The sequence below is a fragment of the Macrobrachium nipponense genome, chromosome 10 (genome assembly GCF_015104395.2).
Source record: "Macrobrachium nipponense isolate FS-2020 chromosome 10, ASM1510439v2, whole genome shotgun sequence".
Lineage (NCBI taxonomy): Eukaryota > Metazoa > Arthropoda > Malacostraca > Decapoda > Palaemonidae > Macrobrachium > Macrobrachium nipponense.
The window spans coordinates 22957274-22971625 of NC_087204.1; the positions used below are offsets into that span (position 1 = coordinate 22957274).

At 35.9% G+C, this 14352-nt stretch overlaps 1 long non-coding RNA gene and 1 pseudogene across 2 annotated transcripts in view; one reads left to right on the plus strand and one right to left on the minus strand.

Moving 5' to 3' along the window:
* Positions 1–3669, plus strand: part of LOC135223470 (uncharacterized) — a 40495-nt pseudogene extending 36826 nt beyond the window's left edge.
* Positions 2879–14352, minus strand: part of LOC135223471 (uncharacterized) — a 331546-nt gene continuing 320072 nt past the window's right edge. The window contains exons 4-6 of one of the 2 annotated variants that reach the window (XR_010316509.1): positions 13256–13431; positions 8878–9002; positions 2879–4025 (exon numbers count right to left, since the gene is read on the minus strand). This is a non-coding gene — a long non-coding RNA (uncharacterized LOC135223471). Of the gene's footprint in view, positions 4026–8452; positions 9003–13255; positions 13432–14352 lie in introns of those variants that run through there. The other variant, XR_010316508.1, reaches the window with a different exon arrangement.

The following is a 14352-nucleotide window of genomic DNA, read 5'->3' on the forward strand; positions in this document are numbered from 1 at the left end:
GTGAAATATGTAAAGAAAATCAAAGCAGTCAAATAACCTAGACTGAGGCCCAATTAGTGTGTTAGAGTATTTTATGATTCCCCAACATTCATGCCACATGATCTCTGTATCTTGACCATTGTTTACAGTAAGAAAATGCAATTGTACATAAAGTAACATCATGAATAAGGATGAATTGGAATTACTGGAGTAAGGACACACATTAATATTCACAGTTCCTTATATTTGTTCATTGTTATGCCTGCTTCTTAGTACCTGAAAAGGGTACAATATTTATGTGGGAGGAGTAAATATACATGCATTAGTAGTGTTATGGTTGGTTGTTAGTCTACAGTTTAGATTTCTTTGAGGAAATGTCCTGCTCTTTCAAGATGTTTTGGCTTGTTTTTAATCCAGAATTTCCTGATTCTAAGCGGGAATTTGTGTTTTTAGTATCCAGGAACTGAGTGAATGTTTTATAAGGTATCAGGTTCATGAGTTTCTATACAGAAACCCTTCTATGTCCTTCAAGAGGCGTTCGTTCAGACTTAGCCTGTAAGTCCTTTATGTCTTATCTTTTAGAATTAGTGCAACTTTGAGTTCATCTTATTAAGTTTGGGTTAATCATTTCAGCATGGAGGAGTTGTAATGCTGTATCATCCCTGTACTGAACCACTCCTTGTCCAGAGGCTGAAAAGTGTGCTCGTTGGCTGCTTTCGAAAACATGTTATCACTCCCTATTCCAACTTGACTGTCGAGAGGGTGAGTAGATATTGGATTCACAGGGAAATAATTGATTGAATGGGCGAATCTTTTTTCTTTTTAATGTTAGAAAGAAGTCCTTTACACCTTACTATTTGGGATAAACCATGTGACTTGGAAGAGCCAGTCTATTACTTTCTTTGATAGCAATTGTTTGATTCTTCCAGCCACTGGCATTAGTAGCATGGGGATGCAGCATAGAAATGGCTACGATAGACGAGAAGGAAGTGAAAGCTTTCATCAAAAAGAGAGCTCTGCATGGTCCAGAGGGGAATATGTCCAAAGATGGTAGTTTCAATCAATACCTCATTGCCAAGGCTGAGTATCCCCCTGGATCTAACAACTCTGACAAGAACATCTGCCCAATGGACTAAGACTAGATTGAGAAGGTGCTATGGTTATGTATCCACCCTAGTATACCAGGTAACGGTTTTGGGAACAAACTGGGTTCTTATATTGCCTTTTTTCTAAAATTGTGTTCTTTTGTAGATTATCAAGCATAAAGATCTGAATTTATTATTAGAGATGTATAATTTATTAATTAGGGTCATTGTTATAACTGGGTTAATCAGGTAGTTTGTTATTGTGTAGTATAAAATTCCTACTTTTTATAACAATGTGATTAGTAAGGTGCTGTGCATCCCAAGGTCACAAAAGGAAATATCTCATGGTAACTTGGATTAGGGCATAAGGCCGAGACTGTTGATTTTAAAATCTCTATAGAATCTGAATTGCTGTTTCTAGTACACTAGGACTTTTTAAAACTTAGCTTCAGCTTTTGTAATTATATACTTTATTAAATAGGATATTTGTTGTAACTGGATTAATGAAGTAGTTTTTTTCTTTCTTCAGCCTATGTTGTAGAGCTTGCTTAGCTTAATTCATTGTCTACAAGACTTGTATTTCTCCAGTACTCAACAGTCTGGCAATTAGAATTCCTAAAGTACTCAGCATTTTGGCAACTAAAATTTCTCCAGTACTCAGCATTTTGGCAACTAAAATTTCTCCAGTACTCAGCATTTTGGCAACTAAAATTGCTCTAGTTCTCAGTATTTTGGCAACTAAAATTGCTCTAGTACTCAGTATTTTGGCATCTAAAATTGCTCTTGCACTCAGCATTTTGGCAACTAAAATTGCTCTAGTACTCAGCATTTTGGCAACTAAAATTGCTCTTGCACTCAGCATTTTGGCAACTAAAATTGCTCTTGCACTCAGCATTTTGGCAACTGAAATTGCTCTAGTATTCAGCATTTTGGCGACTAGCAACACTTCTTTCAGAATGATAATTGAGACAAGGATTTTTGTGATGATTTACCAAAGACTCATTAATTGTTAATTATATCTGAAGTCTATATACTTTTGTTGACAGTTATAGTTTTATTTGAAGTTTATACAGCAGCTTTTTATTTTTATCTGAATATGATTAGATTGATGCAGAATTTCATATTCTTTTCCATTGTCCAGATCTACATGAAGTATTTCAGATATCCATTTGTATCAGTCGGTGTAGCATCTGTGGATAAATATAAGATTTTAGTAAAGCAGATGAAATATACTTATAGCTGGAAGTTTCACAATTGTTCATTAATAATTTATCACCATATGTAGTAAATGCCTGGCATAATAGTTGATTAGAATGTTGCATTTGTGGAATAAGATTTTTTCAGTACCACTTTGCAGTATGTAGCCGATATCTGTGTATTTTCATCATCGAAAGACAATCTTCTTTTTTAGGTTTTTTGCGGGGCAATCTCATGTAGCTTCAAGGTAGCCTTTGCACTGTGATTTATGACTCATAACTTTTTATCTCAATACTTAGAGCAAGGCTGGATGTATTTCAAGTCATCTTTGGAAAGCGATACCTCAAGGAATATGAAGGGCAAGTTTTAATGATGAGGTTATCGCAAGAGAAAGTATAGGAAACTTTTTATAAAGTACTTTAGGTTTAATGTTCAGTTCCCTCTGTCAAGTAAATTATGTTGATGCCTTGACAGTTAACAGTTCTGAGAGTAATTTTTGTTTTATCTTAAAAGCATTTTATTTAAGGGATTGTAAGAAAATTCAACAGGGGTCTTCATTTCCTTTTTAACAATCTTTATACTATTATGCCTTCATGTTAGGAATAGTTTTTATTAGATGTCTGTTAACTCTGATGTAATTCATATTTTTCCCCTCACATCAGAACTTCCTATTTTTAAATGGAACTTTTAACACTAATTACGCTTGTAAAATGAAAATGTTTAGTAAAAGTATGTTGATGGTGGTGATTCATGAATCAGAAGTCTTTTATGCATCACGTAGTATGTATACAGTATTGAAGTATAGTACTAAATCTTAACTTTTATGGTCTTTCAACATGTGTACCTTTCAACTTTTCAGCTTTTTAGATGGTACTTCAGTTATAAGTAGACTCTAAACCTTGTCAAAACTGTAGTCATACATGTCATCAGAGGTTTCATGAACATACTGTATGTACTAGAGAGGTAATTCTAGTAATTTTATATTTCTCAGTGTATGTACTAGAGAGGTAATTCTAGTAATTTTATATTTCTCAATATGGCTAGTAAGTTTAATAAATAAGTAATTCCATTATGTGATACATGACTGACTAAATTTTCAAAGTGAACTCCTTTTCATAGCTAGTTTAATTTAAAAGAATTAAGTGACGATCGTCAATGGATGAACAGTGGAGTATTTTTAAACTAGATCAGAAAGTTACTCTACAAAATCTCTGTGGTAATCTCGGTTAGTGATTGATATCTCGTAGCTACAGTAGTTTAATTAAAAGGAAGAATTACCATCATTGGATTAACTGAATGAATTATCAATGGATTAACCATCACAAGGTTAATACGAAATCTGTTGTAATCAGTAAATGTTGCTTTTATTGGTAGCCAAGCTAATAAAATTTGATTCTGTAACTGGAAATTTTCAGATACATTTCAGTCAACCTTTTATGCAAGTTATGTTACTTTCATTACATTTTTACTTGGGAATATTATGTTGAAAATTGTCACATGAATGTAGACGTTTTCATTCAATTAAGGAAAGAACACTTGAAGGCCAATTGAAATATGCTTTTTTCTCCCTCTTAAATTCATAGCAATAGGCATTGGCAATGATGGCAAATGGCTGTGTCATTTGCAGTTTGTGCTTAGTTAACTCGTTTTCTGAACTGCTAATTATCTGGTGATCGAGTGACCCAGACCTACAGATATTTGAGACTGATTTCTCTCCAAAGTTTCTAAAGCTGGAGATGGCAGGTACAGTCCCTCAAAGGTTTTCTGAAAGTGTAAGTTAATAAATGTTAGTGGTTTTATGTACTGTATGATGCAGAAGCTACCCCTATTCAACAAATTTACAATTTAACTAGTTATGTATTTTAGTATTTGCTGTTCAGAAAAATGTCAGGTCTGTTGTAGCCCCCAGATGACACTGAATTCCTTTGCCTAGATTTATCCTTGGAAGACTCGCAAGCCCTACTTCAATATCATAAATTATTTGGGATGAAAATTACATTTAAAACTTTTCTCTTGCAAAAAAAGATGGAAATGAAGTGATGTTTTTATCTTTCTAATACCATCTGTACATTTTTCCTCTGATAATTAAGCATGCACAAAATTGTGGCTTTGATGCCTTAGTCTAGTTTCAAAATGAGTGGTTTTTTATAAATAACTTCCTTGTATACATGGAATGCTGAGGTGAAGGATAAATCATTATCCCGTGAAATGCTGATAGCAATGTTAAATTTTCTTAAAATGCACTTTATTGAAAGTTCTAGCAGGAAAAGTGATCAAATCTGATTTACCAATGACCCATTATTATTTTCACTTTATTCACAACTAGTCTAGGTTTGGTCTTGGGATTGGAATAAAAGTGGAGAGCTCTCATTTGAAGAGTATAAATGGAATATTTCAAGGCATAGGATTCTGCATGGAGTAACCTTGTTTGCGGCTCAAAAGCAACATCAAGGTAATGCTTATATTGGTCTGATGTGTATAATTGTTTATTACAACACTATTATTTATATTGTATTGCCTCACTGCCATGACATGAAACCCAATTAGCCAGCTTGTACCAGGCAGGTCCCAGATACCCTCACTGTGCATGCACAGTACTTCAATGACACTTCAGCTACCCTTAATTCTTATGCAATACTACAGGGAGTGAACACACTGATGTACTACATCCCCAGAATTTAGCTTGTAAGTGTTCAAGTCTTTTGCACTTTTTTCTTTCATTTTTTGTTTGTTTGGGGAATGTTCATTGATTTCACTCAGTTTTTGGATAGTTCCTTAGTATTATGTGCTAGGATGCCTATGTTTGCCCTTCTTGCTATTAACATTTGGTTTATTTTTGGGGGGAGGGGGGGGGGAATATTTCACAATGTTCTGCAATTTTTTTTTTTTTTAACTTAGTGAAGGGATTTTTCATCTATTGAGAGCACACTTCTAGTAATAATATTTTATATAACCCATTGTTTTTACAGTAACCAGCTGCCTTTAGTAGGACTGAAGTGCATAATGGTTTTTCTCCTTTTTCCATTTTCATGGAGTTGATGTTTACCATTATTTGCTTACAAGTGCATTTTGCCTGTGTTGTTTATTATGCTACTGTGCTTAAAGGGTTGCCTTGGAAGAATTGTAATGTATTTTTTTCTTGACTAATTAGGGACAGGCCAAGTCTTACCAGGGACTCCCACCTTAAGAGTGTTGTAAGGGGTCAGTGTCTGCTTCAACAAACATGCCAAGTCTGTAAGATTGGTCGGTGAATCATATAAGTTCCTGTTTACCCAGAAAAGATCTTAAGGGACGTTCGAAGACTTGAAGGGGCCACCTTACTTGACTCTTTAGCTTGTGGGCATGTTACAGCGTGTCCCACTTCACTGAAGAATTTAATCTCATTAAATGCCTCTTTCTGTTTTAATGTGCTCAGACTGCAGATATGAAACTGGAGTGCTCACTGGCCCTTCTACTTCTGTGGTGCTCTTGTCGGCAAGAGAACTTCACTGAAGATTCTGAACTTTGATGATTTGCCAGTGATTTCAAAGAGTTTTCATATAATTTCCCTTCTTTGCTCTGGAATTTGTCTTGGTTACTTGCCCACAGCTGATCCCTTATGCTGGATTCTTGCCCAGGATGGATCTGGTGCAGTCTGTTTTAACTCCCTATATGGATGGGCTTAAACAGTGTTCTGCTCTGGAGAGTAAGATTTCACAAATGTGCTTTGTCAGTCATCAAATCTTTAATGGTAGGCTGTTTCTGCTTCTGGCAATCTACATTTTTCCTTCCATGGTGCTTTTGATGTCACCTGTGGTTCTCATCCCAGCTCCTTTCCACTGCCAGATGAAGCAGTAATGATTATTCCCCTGTCTAACGGTTCTTCAATTGGGCCTCTGACTTTTGCTGCTACAATTAAGTTCCTGCTTTGTGAAAGCTCTTTCAGTTGAGCCCATGCCTTGTGTTGCGAGTAGTTCTGCTTTTTTGCAGCTTGGGAACATTCCTCTTGTCATAATGATAACCATTGCTGAAATGAATCTTTCTCCTTGTGGGTTTCGAAGAATTTGAGGGTTTATTCAGTTTTAAAATAAAAAAAAAATCTTCATTACAAAGACATCTCAAATCACCCACTCCCACTATTTCAATGTGGAAACATTACTTTGACAATGCAGACAAATAGAAAATGCAAGATTATGCATATGTTTTGGGTACATTCAAAACTATGTAAACTGCATTCTTATTGCATTTTGCATAAAAAAACCCTTAAAATATTGATTATTTTGCATTTTTGGTGTCATATTTCTTCTGCCAGATGAACGTTGTAGGCGTCGTAACCCTGGAACATGTGTCGTAACCCTGGAAATAATTTCTGATGAATATAATTGAAAAGCGCCTTAACCTCGGAAACGTTGTAAGCCAAACCCGTCGTAACCCGGGGACTGCCTGTTAATTGGGAATTCTGACAAAAATCCCATTGTAAACTGCATGCGATTCAGGATGATTGGTCCTTTGTGAAAGTGCAACTCTTCAGGTCTGAGGTTAACTGCAGTCTGACATCTAGGTCTCTTCTGCAAAGCTTAAAACATTCCCCTTGCAAAATCCATTACTAATATTTTCCAGCATGTAATGCAGGGTTATAACAGACTGTGGTTGCGTTCATATGCAAAAGGGCTCCCCATCACTTTTCATTACCTGATTAATGCCTTTAGAAATGTTTAGGATCCATGGGTTCTCAGGTGCATCTTTCATCCTTTTTAATATCATTGCTAAGAATGCCTCAGCTTCTTTTTATCCTAATCTGGTTAAGTTATGATTGTAGAAATGAATAACATTAAGAGGTATTAAGGGAGAACTTCGCTTTTAGAAGTGACTGGTTCCTCCATGGTGCCACTGTCTTGCTGGCTGATGGCACTCCTTTGCGAGAGGATATTACGATAGTCTGTTGTCATTTTCCTTTTCTTTCGACTGGCCTCTATTCTGCACATGTTTATACTAGCTCATTAACATGATACTGAAGAAGAATGTGGCTTATAAGGACCTCTGTGGAATTCTGTCTGTTGCAGAACTTCAAGAGTTGCAAACTCAGGATCTGTTAGACATTTACCTTTCCTGAAGTAGTGAGATTAGATAAACTGACAACTATGGGAGCCCTTTGGGTAGTACAATCTGCCTCTTTCTCCTCTAGATTATGTATCGTAGCATCCAGATAGGCATACATGCACTGCAGAAGGTTGTGCAACTGTCTGAGGACAGGTTTTCCTGCCACACAGTTACCATACAGAGCTTGATAGTCTCACTTGCTTGAGGATGAAGACCTGCTAAACAGTTATTGGACACTTAGTGTTGCTGGAGAAGTTGGTTATCACAATTTCTGGATTCAGTCCTTGCAGCTGCAGCATGCAAGTTATAGGAAAGCTACCTTAATGTCAGACAGTTTCCAGGTATCTAAAAGAAGGTTCTGCAGTAGCTTCCATGATGTGGCAGGTGGAGAATCCATTGTATGGAGTTCCTCATGTACCAATTTCATCAGTCAAGAGTTGTGCTGGTCTTCAGGACAAGGTTCATTGGTTGTCTGTGGAATGGTAGAGACAAACTTTCAAGAATTAAGGACAGTCTTCTTCAGCCTCCTCCATGACATACTTGTCAGGATAATGTCCGACAATATCACTAGTGTCTTGTTACCTACAAAACCAAAGGGTCCCCATTTGGCAGTGGGATCTTTTCTTGAGCAGAAGAGCACTGTGTCTGCAAGGTCCAAGATTTGAGCTGGATGTCCAAAATGTTGTTGCTTAAACCCTAAGGATTAACTTTATGATATGTCCATCTGAGTAGGTGTGCTCTCTCTGGACATGCAGGGCTAATTGGCAAATGTAGTGCGCTCCATTTGTTGTACCTGTTCATAACTTCACTCAGCACTCAGCTCTGGTCCATTTGCATAGCAAAAGACCCAGCAGCTTGGGCAACATATCTTGCTACAAAGTTTGGGATGGTTAAGAAATCAATGCCTTTCCATCTCCCACCAACATGGGCCATCATCAAGTCTTAAATCTCGAAGAAAACATCTCCCTTCAGCTTGCGCAGTTGATAATAAGGCTTACGTTGATGTTTCACCAGAGAATTTAGGTATATTGGATGACAAATACGGCTTATGCTATTTGTGCAAGATTTTATCTACGATGGTTACTCTCAAGCTGATGGATATTTTCTTGTTGGGGTCAACTCTCTGGCAAGCCATATTCTTTCAGCAGGGAGGTATTTTACATCATCCTCCTCTAATCCTGACAATCCTCGTGATACTCCTCATTTTGCAAGCACAGTAGAAGCATGGCTATTCAAGGGTATCTATCTTTGCTACGCATGTTGCTGGTGAATGCCTGGCTATATGACTCTTCTTATTTGCAGTTTTATGTTAACAGATATCAAGTGTACTAACTGATAATACAACCTATTCTTACCTGCCAATCTGGGTCCCTTTTGGGATGGGAGATTGCACACTTATCAACCCCTACATCCATTATATAGCCACCTTGAATTATTAGTAGTACTTCCTCCTCAATTGCAATTCAGGCAATATAAGATTAAAATGGTTTCAGTGGGCTAACTATGATATTTATAATCCAAAACATTCAATACAAACCAACTGATTATAGGAATGTCCTCTTCCCTTCACAATGCCAGAGTGAGGAACAATGGAAGCACCATAGGTTGATTGGTCTTGTCTTGTATTGCACAGTGAGGACAACTGGACTTTGTTGCAAATTACTGTAAAAACAATATTTTTTTTATTACAGGCTTTATGAAAAATAAGTTTTGCATTAAAAACAAATGTACTGATGGCTTCTACTTCAGTTATTAGTTTATTTAAAACACACCCTCTTGACTACCATGACAGCTAATTGACTAAGAATTAAGGGGCTGTCACACTAGCGAAATTTCCGCTGACTTTTGAATTTGACGTCGACTTTTCATGTTTTGACGACGACTTTCTGGTGTCATCGTCATGAATTTTGAAAACATTGCCGATCGAACACAACCCATCACTACCGTCGACTTTGTTGTTTGTTTAGATCTCAGAGAGCATGCATTTCAAGTCATCAGATGCAAGATGGAGTTCTTAGTACAGTGGACAAGATTGCCAGAACAGTTTTTGCTCGAAGATATGGGGGAGAGATGATGCTTATGGGACCATAAGCATGATAGTTTTATGAAAAAGGGTCTTAAATGAAAAAATTACCATGCGACTCGGGGAAAATTTTCCTGAACTTGCTGATCTTTATACAGATAAGCATGCTATATCGTGAATATCAGATTGTTATATAGCCTAGGTCTGCTCTCAGTTATTTATTATTATTATTATTTTTTTTTTTGCATTAGCAATTATAAACAAAAATCTTTAAAATTCTTGCAGTGTTTCTCTAGGTTAATTTATAATAGTCTGACTGTGGTTTTGTAAACAAGGTTATGAATAGCCTATCTAGGCTAGCCCCAGCTTATTTTTTAAAATAAAACTTTTCACGTCTTTTTAACCAGGACCGAACCCAGACTTTTTTTTAAAATTCTATGCAGTATCATTAAACACATGCAAGTACGACCTACTAGTTGCTTTGTTATAAAGCATAGTTGTTTTATCATTCCGGGAAGTCACAGCTCAGATGGTTTGTTTACATTTTGACGACGACAACCACGGTATGAAGAACATGTGACAACCAGAGTATGGAATGATGTCGACTTCTTTGGAAAGTTGACGACAAACTCGGAAAAAGTCAACAGAAATTTCGCTAGTGTGACAGCGCCTTTAGCCTTATCAGGATCCTAATTCCTGAAAATCTACTAAAAATATATGCAATTAAAGAAATAAAAGTTAAACCTAATATTGCATAAATGAGCAATTTGAAATTGAAGGAATCATACAAAACGACTCAATTAAATTAAAAACTATACACTGCATACATTTCTTTCTCATGAAGTATCTTAAATCATGAGACTTACAGTAAACTGCTAGCAAGCATACAATTACAATTAAATATTGTTATAAATTATTTTTGAAAGTAAGCATGATGGCATATATTATTTACTGTATTAAAGTATACCTAATGTCACTTTTGTTTCCCAGTATTCTGAACTGGAGATTATTCAAATAATTTCAGCACCAACCAAGGCTTCTTTGTAGAATGTAGCTTCTTGAAAGTTCACAGTACTTAACAATTACACCACTTCTTGTAGCAGCTGTATCCAAGGTTTCAAGAAGGCTAATATGAGGACCTTGTGACCAATAGAGGGAATATTGCAAGGTATGGGCTGATACAGCTGCTACAACAACTGGCATAATTGATATGTACAGTGGAACCTCTACATACGAAAGTCCCTACGTACGAAAAATTCAGGTTACGAAAGCAAAGACAAAAATTTCTTTGCTTCTGTATACGAAAATAATTCAGGTTGCGAAAGGGTAAAGTCTGAGATTCGCCCGGGCCGCCGAGAACAATTTTAAAACTAGCGCGCCGCCAACTCAGTAGACTCGCCACCATCCTCCCGCTCTCCCATTGGTTCCTGATGCTAGTCACCGCTGTAAGATCCTGCTCTCCTGTTGGGCAGCATCTGTCCCATCATGCCTCTTTGTAAAGATGTTCCTTGACCATTTTTTGCGGCAGCGTTATCGTAAACACCTGAAATTCGTTCGTTCACATATATTTCGTTTGTTAACGTAAATTCGTGTTAGTGATTTCGCTTTCGTTGTACTGTAAGTTACTTTACCGTGTTGTGTGTGAACTTAATTACTTACGTTATTAGCCATGGGTTCCAAGCATGTTGTTGAAGTTCATGGAAAGAAGAGGATGCTTTCTATGGAGAACGAAGATGGAGATAATCAAGAAGTGTTAATGTTTTCTGCCCATTTGTTAATGTGTTTCGTAAGTTTAGTGTTAATGTTTTCTTGCCATTTGTAATGTGTTTCGTAAAGTTAGGTGTTTATGTTTTTTTTTTTTTTTTTCTGCCATTTTTTAATGTTTCGTAAAGTTAAGCGTTCGTGTTTTCTGCCATTTGTCCTCCTCCTCTGTCGTCACTTTCGGACATCGCCTCACTCGAAAGGTGAGGTTCCACATTTTACTACATACTTACGTACATGTATGTACAGTATTTCTTGTACCTGTACACTAATACACTTTGTTTACAGGTACAGTCATGGTTATTTTAGGTATTGAATGGTCCAAATTGTTGTATTTCATTGTTTATTGGTCAATTTAGCTTTATAATAAAATTTACTGTGGTGTTTTTGTAGGGCTTGGAACGAATTAGGCAATTTACATGTAAAACATAGTTCTAGATACGAAAAAATCAGGTTACGAAGGCCACTTTGGAACGGATTGATTTCATAACCTGAGGCACTACTGTATTGTGAACTTTGTAGAAGCTACATTCTAAAACGTAGCTTTTGTTGGTGCTGAAATTATTTGAACAATCTCCAGTTCAGAATAGTATTGGGAAACAAAGAGTGTACATTATTAGATAATATACAGTAAATAATATATGCCATCATGCTGACTTTCCAAAATAATTATAATTTTAAGTTATTTTATCCTATATTGCAAGATATTTTTTCCAAAAGCTATGGTATCCTCTTTGGTTGAAGTTGCTATGACCCTTACTATATTGCTAAAGACTGAAGCTTAAAGCAATGCTCAACATGCTCCGATGTTCCTGACTACCCATCCAAGTTCTGTGCTGGCCATTTACAATGTTGCCAGACTAAACTACTCCGAGTAGTTGTCGTCTCTAGTTTTTAAAGTACCACTATAAAATTTCATTTCAGAATCTGTACATGGAAAGATAACATTGATGAAGCTTTTATACACAAATAGTGCAAAATGGACATATAAATTTATTCAGAACCTATACTGAATAATCTTGTTGTCAAGCTTACTGTACAATTGTGGTTCAATTAAATCTGCGATTCATTACTCTATTACTTGAAAGGTAGCTCAAATACTTGACCATCCCTTGCACCATCAATAGCTTCAAGGAACGATACTCTCGGGCCATCATCCATCCATCCCAACACAGACAATCCTGATGATGTGAAACTGTTATATGAAGTATGAGTCTGGCTAATATTAAGACCTATTACAGTATAGTAAATAGAAATTGCAAAAAGACTTACCAAATTATATAAAAAATGACTTAAACCCATCATCAACAGCTGTTACATAATTTTCAAAATGGTCGTCAAGCAACTAATCATAAAAAGTGGGCCTGTATAAAATGGCATATCGTAAAAAGCTGTAAGGCAAAAATTAAAGAATACTTAACATTCAGCCTCTAATGCAATAACACTCGATACCTGACAACTGCTAAAGCAACTTAATTTTAAATACTACATAATTGCATACATTTGTAAATATGCAGCATAACATATGCACTCTACTTTTTGCAAACCATTATGGATATCAACAACACATGAAACAGTGCACTAGAAAACTTGCTTGATCCCCATTTAGCCTACTTTTACTTTCATCTTCTGCCTCTAAGAAGCTTGTTTAAATCAGCTGATGAGATGAGGATGGGAATCTTGAAACACTGTAGTATGTAGTCAATTCCATGCTGAAATATCCTAACCAAGCAGAATGGTCCCTAATCTGACACTAACCAAAGCAGCCTGATCCCTAATCTGACCAGCCAAAGCAGAATGAGTCCAAATTTGATTGGCTAAAGCACAATGCCCCCCTTATCTGAATGGCCAAAATGTGTGGTTATCAAGTTTGGGTATGAGCCTTTCAAATAAGAGATATCAGTAGCAATACATTCCAGTAGTGTAAAGCTCCCTTTAACTTCAAAACTTACATTTAAATGCTGTATTATAAATTACAAAAAATTATTTCTTTCATTAAATAAAAAATGAAAGTATGCAACCTTTTTAATAAAATGAAAAAGTAAATTTAATGCATATGTGAAATCCACTATCAAATATTTACCATTTCGATTGTACAAAGAAACTTATTGCTTAAGAAATTTACACATACCATCTGTTGACGATGATACTTATGAAGTTATGTACTCCGTTTCACTGATCAAAGACAAAAAATTTAGTGTAGTTTCACTAGGCAGTCAGTCATTCATTGCACGGACCATACTCTGAGTTGCTTTCGTGACAGAGTGAGTAGTTGTTTTTTCACCATGATCAACTCCTGAATAACCCCTGAAATGAAGGCCATCAATTAAGAAACTGTATGTATAAATAATCACCAAGCTTTTACAAAATAACACTTTAAAAGTTCTAACGGCACGCTTGCCTTGTTTAAAAAATTTAACACTTTGTTGCATTCCTACATGGAACATGTTGTACTGATGAAAAACTCGCATAATGATCTGGTAGTATACTAACATAAAATACCTTGAACTGTAGTTAAGGTTTAAACAAATACAAATTGAAATGTAGTAATTATGTAATAGTTACTACATACATACATGAAAGAAGGTAAGTTATTGCAAAGTATGTTGCAAAAAGCTAAATTACAATATGAATTTCCAACAAAACTACAATAATGTAAAAGATAAATGACAATGCACTAGCACTTGAATGTTCATCTTTGAACCGCTATATCATGGAGTAAGATATTTTCTTTATTTAAAGGTAGACAAGATGGACAATTGGTACCTCTTTAAAAAAAATCAAGAGTTTTAAGCAAATTATGTAAGAATCTGATGAAATAGCTGAGAGGAAAGTATCCTGAAGGCTGCCTGGTAAAGAGGAAGATTTCCATGTACTATAATGAATATAGGATGATGTGTATCCTTGCTTGTATGAAAGAGGATACAAATGTCAGGTGAGAGCAGGGTTGCTAATGTATGTAGCCAAAATGCCCCAGTTATTATCCAGAGACATGGACTTGATCATTTTATACCAGAACCTATTGAGTATTTAAAAGTACACCACAGATATGATTCCAAATAGCTATGACATCCTGCAGTAAAAATCTACGGGTGGGTTTATTGTCAAGGGCAAGTTTTATGCTACGGGAGTTTCATAATGCTGAAGGTGAACAGAAAATTCACACTACAAAAGCCTGGGTGGTGAATAAAAATCATATTAACTGTCAAGCTATGTTATCTACGTAAC